Below are 6,000 nucleotides of genomic sequence, written 5' to 3'. Positions count from 1 at the left end.
ATTTTACACAATACTTTTCGACAGATTAAAATATTTTCTTAAGTAATTCAATGTTATTTTTTTATTATCTCATTATTTTTTAGATAACTTCCGTTTTAAGATTATTCACATTGAAACAACTGAATTTAACGGTAAAAACCGTTAACTAATCATTTTTCGGAGGAACTACCCATGTGTAGAAAGTTATGAATTAATACACAATGTTTCCTTTAAGAAGACATACTTCCATACACTGACATATAAATATGCGTCCCGCGATCATCGTTAAAATTTTAATTCTTTTAACTTACTCCAACTGAGTAGGACAGGCAGACTTTCGATATTCGAACAGTCATCACACCACACACCACTAACATCATAACCAACTTTCTCGATTATAGTAAGAACCATTTTGAGTTGATTCGACCAACAGTTTACTTTTGCATAACAGGCATATTTTACGAATTCAGCAACCAAAATCCTCATTTTTCAATGACAAACCCATATAATCTACACGATAAAGAATTTGAAGAATATTGACAACCAAAATTGAGAACAGATATTTCTATTTCTATTATAGTATTGAACAAGCATTTATATAAAGAATTTTTTTTCTCTTGTCTAGAAATTAACAATTACTATGAAAGAAAGAAAGAATAAAATATTTCTACTCAAAGTATAAAACACAGAATTAGTAATTGTCATTTGTTTGATAATTCACAAATATAGATTAATTTAAATTTGAAATGCATGTGTAAGTTCACCTCTTATTTTTTTTCATTTATATCTATGTACATATGCAATGCAATCTATCCGTTCAATAAATATTTTACACAATATTTTCGGACAAATTATAAATTTTCTTAAGTAATTCAATATTATTTTTTTAGTGTCTCCTTTCTTTTGAGATAAGTTCTGTTTTCAACTTATTCACTTCGAAATAAATGATTTTAACAGTAAAACTGTTAACTTATTATTTTTTAGAAGAATTATCCATGTGTAGTAAGTTATGAATTAACATATAATTTTTCCTTCGACAAAAAAAACATCCGTACGCCGATAGATAAGCATACCACGATCACCATTAAATTTTAATAGTTGTAGCTTACTCAAACTACGTAGAACAGGCGGACTTTCATTATTTGAACAGTTATCACACCACTACACCAAAATTACTCAATCTTACGATTATGGTAACGCTTTCAATTGATTTGATGAATAGTCCACTTTTGCCTAAAGGGACATATTCACAAATTAAGTAACCAAAATCTAAACAAAAATTCATAAAGAGAATTTATTAAATTAAATCCCTTAAATGAAAATCTAGCAACCCAAAAATGAAAACCCTCCTTTTGAAAAGTCTATCGATGTTTCTATGCATAGAAATAAAGACAGTTGTATTTCCAATTCTTCAACAATTATTGTAAAGTTCTTCAATTCAACTCCAACATACAATTTTAGTCAAATTTTCAAGTAACTCAATAAATAATTGGCTTTTGCAAAAATGGTATATATGTTTATGAATTTGGAAATTGTGATTCTAAGATGAAGTAATCATTCTTATCCAATTTCTAATGACAAATCCATATAATCTACGAGATAAAGAATTTGAAGAATATTGACAATCAAAGTTGAAGACAAATATTTCTATGTTTATTATACAATTGAACATTCAAATGTTAGAAGAATCTTCTTGTCTTGTTTAGGAATTACCAATCTACTATGAAAAGAAAAAGAAAAAGAATAGAGTATTCTACCCCAAGTATAAACCACAGAATATTAGTAATTGTTATTTGCTTGATAATTCGCAAATATAGATTAATTGAAATTCGAAATGCCCATGCAAGTTCACGTCTTTGTTTTTCATTTATATTCATATACATACACAATGCAATCTATCCGTTCAATAGATATTTCACACAATTTTTTTTGGACAAACTATAATATTTTCTTAAGTAATTTAATGTTATTTTTTTTTATTGTCCTATTATTTTTCAGATAAGTTCTGTTTTAAACTTTTTCACTTTGAAATGACTGAATCTAATGATAAAGACTGTTAACCAATCATTTTGCGGAGTAATTACCCATGTGTAGTAAGTCATGAATTAACACCTAATGTTTCCTTTGGAAAGACTTACGTCCATATGCCGAAATGTAAATAAGCGTCCCACGGTCACCATTAAAATTTTAATTTTCTTAACTTATTCGACCTACACAAAATAGGTGGACTTTCGATATTTGAACAATCATCATACCATGCACCGCCATATTAGAACTACCCAATCTCCCGAATATGGTAAGAACTAAGGGTGTTAATGGGTTGGGTCGGGTCGGGCTTTCTTGATACCCGACCCGACCCGAAACCTACAGGGTCATACTTGACCCGCCCAGACCCACCCAGGACCGTGTTCACCGTACACCCCAAGGCCCGGGGCCGAGCCGGGTCGGGTCGGGCCGGGCTTTGGGTTTTTTTTTTGCGACTGTGAATCGCAATTCGCAATGCGATTCCCAGCACCAGAACACCCGTTGACTCTTATACTGCTGAACTCAGGAACTGACATCCCGAATTTCGGCCCATTTTTGGGATTTATAAAACGCGTAATTTGTCAGTGTGCTTATAGTAAAATCTCGCCCGGGAACTGATCACTCCCGGTTATCATTTTAAATTAGAGATTTCGCTAGAATCGCACTCGATCAAATTTGGCCGTTATTTGGACCCCGAACTTGGCAGTCGATTTCCGGGAGTTTCGGGACAAAATAAATTGGACGGTGTCAATATTATGGTAGCCAACGTTGAGATTGTCAGGAATGATGGAAAAATGGGAGTTTTTGACCACGTGCGAATTTGGACTAGTAGGCCTCCCTCGTTATAATTTGGTCTAATTAATTTGGCCTTTGTCCCTTTTTATGTGCGAGGCTTATTTTGGATCGGTAGACCATTTTCGATTTTTAATTTGGGCCATCAGATCGCATTTAATATTTGAATGAAGTTTATTTTCTTTTATTTCTCTCCCTCTCTCTCTCCTCCGCGCACACGCTCCCTCCCCCTTCTGACCGCGCACGTTCCCTCTCACTCTTTCTCTCTCTCTCTCTCTCTCTCTCTCTCTCTCTCTCTCTCTTCTCTCCTCTCTGCCGCACGCAACCCCCCTGCAGAAGTCCACTCACGCCCATTCTCCCCCCTCCTCTGACACCCTCTCTCCTCTCTCTCTTCTTCTTCTTCCTTCTTCTTCTCTTTCTTCTTCCTTTCTTATTTTCTCGCTTCGGTCTTCTTCCTCCCCGACGAGTCGCGTGTGGACTCCGCTCCGCCCGACGCCGTCCCGCTCGTCGCCACCGCGCTCGCCGCCACCGCGCGTCGCCCGACCGTTGCGGCACCACTGTCGCCGCCACCATAGAAGCCCCCACTCTCTCTCCTCCTCCCGCCGACCGGGTCTCGCTTCACCTTTGCCCGGCTCGCCGACCTGGGCACGCCGGACCGCCGCGTGCCTCGCCGTCGCCGGCCAGCTCGACCGCTACGCCGCGCCCGCGCCCGCCGCCCGATCGTCGCCTTCTCTCTCCTCGCTCGCGCGCAGCAGCCGAGCTCGCCTCGCGCCTTTCGCGCCCGACCGCGCCGCTTTTCCGGCTCGCCGCCGGCCCCGCCGTCGCCGCGCTCCGTCTTCGCCGCCGCCGCGTGTTCCACCACAAACAACCGGCAAGCCCCTTCCCTCCCCTTTCTCTCTCTCTCTCGGTTTGGCCGTGAGAGGCCTTGAGCCGGAGGAGCTCCGCCGCCGCCGCCACCGTTCCGGCGCGGATCCGTCGCCTCGCCCGTGGCTGTCCGCCGTTCCATTTCTCTCTCTATCTCTCGACCGCGCCCTCTCTCTCCCTCTCTAGGCCGTGGATTAGCTTAGACCGTCGCCGTCGCTCGCGTTGTTCGCCGGAGCCGCCGCCGCCGTTACTGTTCCGGCGAGGGACCGCCGCTATCCAGCCGCCATTACCACGTGTTCAGCTCGGTTTGAAGCTTAGGACATCCGGTGAGTTTGACCCTAAGCCCTAATTAGGACAATTTGCATTTCTAGATGGGTTTTAGGGGTTAATTAGGGTATTTTAGGGGTTAAATTGTGGAGGTTGTTAGAGGCTGATATGGTGGCTGATTTCGAGGCTTAGTGTGATGATTTAATTGAGATTTAGAGGCCCGTATTGTGCTGTGAGTCGGCTGGGCATAGGCGCCTTAATTTGGGCGAAAATGTGAATTTGGCGGGTGCAAATTGAGGACCGAGTGGAGGCCGCTATGGGCTGATTTTTGTGGCCCGTTTGGTGACCGAGAATGATGATTTAATTGAGGTTTAGTGGACTATAGTGTGCTGTGATGTGGCGAGGCATAGGTGCCGTGATTTGGACGGAATTGTGGATTTAGCGGGTGAAATTGGGAGACCGAATGGTGGCTGTCTTGGTGGCTATTTTACGGGCTTAGTGCGACAATTTAGTTGAGATTTAGTGACCCGCGAGGTGCCGTGAGATGGCTGGACAGATTGGTTCGGAGTGGTCCAAGTTTGGAGTAAGTTCGGGCTTTAAATATGGATTTTAGTGCGCGCCTCATTTGATCTTTGTGGTGGCTGATTAGAATGATGGTTTGGGGAGTTTAATGGGGCATTTTGAAGATATTTATTGGCCTAGACATTGCGGTATAGTGGCTGGCCACGACAGGATTTGATTTAGGCGAGGCGTGATCAATTTGAAGTTTAATTGTGCAATTACCGGGAATGATCGCATTGATCAATTGACTAGCTAAATGAGCCTTGTTGTGATTGATTTTAGGATGCCATGTTGCTTGTTTAGTGGGACTAAGAATGGAATAGCTTGGCGGGCCTCGAATGCGAGGGTTCTTGTATCCCGGTTGTGTGGATTGTGCATGGATTGTGTGTCAAGTTGATGCCATGACTGATTTGAATTGATTGTCTGATTGGGCATGTTGATTTATGAAATTGAATATGCGTGGTGCAAATGCGCATGATTGCATCATGATTTGAGTAAGTGGTGCGGTGCAAGTGAATGCCCGAGTGTGAAGTTTATGGCCATGAGTTTGCATCACGAGCATTGGCACGTCATGTGCATTTACAAGTGTGCTCGAGTGACATGTGCATTGTGATCACCTAAAATGCCCTGATACGTTTAACGCGGGGTTCAGATGAAAATTGGTGCTTGTGAATGTGTGATCACAATAAACCCTGATGCGTTTTACGCGGGGTAGTGAACCCGTCCTGAGGCGTTTAACGCGGGACGATGCCCGGATTGCCGGAAGACGGCCAACCTGATGCGTTTACGCGGGTTCGGTCCGTATATGGAGATCGGTGTTGCGCCTGATGCGTTTACGCGGGCTAGAGACACTGGGCCTGATGCGTTTACGCGGGCCAGGAAGTGTTGGATAGTGATAGACCTGATGCGTTTTACGCGGGTCGGACCTGATGCGTTTAACGCGGGTCGGAGGAGAAATTGATAAATGGCAAGTATGCTAGAGTGCAAGCGTGCAAAAATGCATTGATGAGGCGTGAGCACGCGTATGAGCACGAGCATAAGCATGACATGCGTTGTGACCAAATGATGTGTACATGTGCTGCGACTGGGTCCTATGTTTTATGCTTGAACTGTAAGTGCCTAACATTCAGGGCAAGGTGAGTGTTGGATTTGGGCCCGAGGGCCTAAGTCAATTATGATTTGCTTGGGGTGTTGATTTAGTACTCGTCAGGAGGTGCACTTTAGCCTAATTTAGGTTTAGGGAATTACTCGCTGAGATTTATTCTCACTGTTGTTGAAACCCAATTTTTCAGACCCCTAGCCTTGAGGATGGCAGGCGTATTGAAACGTTTTGGGAGGAGCCCCGGCTAGATATAGTGTTTGATCGCCTAGCCACGTACCCGCTTTTGATTTTTGAGTGTGGGCTGTATATGAATATTGTATATGTTTCCCAATGTCAAAACAAGTGTATATTTATCCGTCTTGGTTGTTGTATGGCTATCCTTGGTTAGGTGTATTTTAATGTACGGGTGG

Source organism: Syzygium oleosum, unplaced genomic scaffold (assembly GCF_021117445.2).
Source record: "Syzygium oleosum isolate NSW1041296 unplaced genomic scaffold, Sole_v2.1 Sole_v2.16, whole genome shotgun sequence".
Classification (NCBI taxonomy): Eukaryota; Viridiplantae; Streptophyta; class Magnoliopsida; order Myrtales; family Myrtaceae; genus Syzygium; species Syzygium oleosum.
This window is presented reverse-complemented; position numbering follows the sequence as displayed.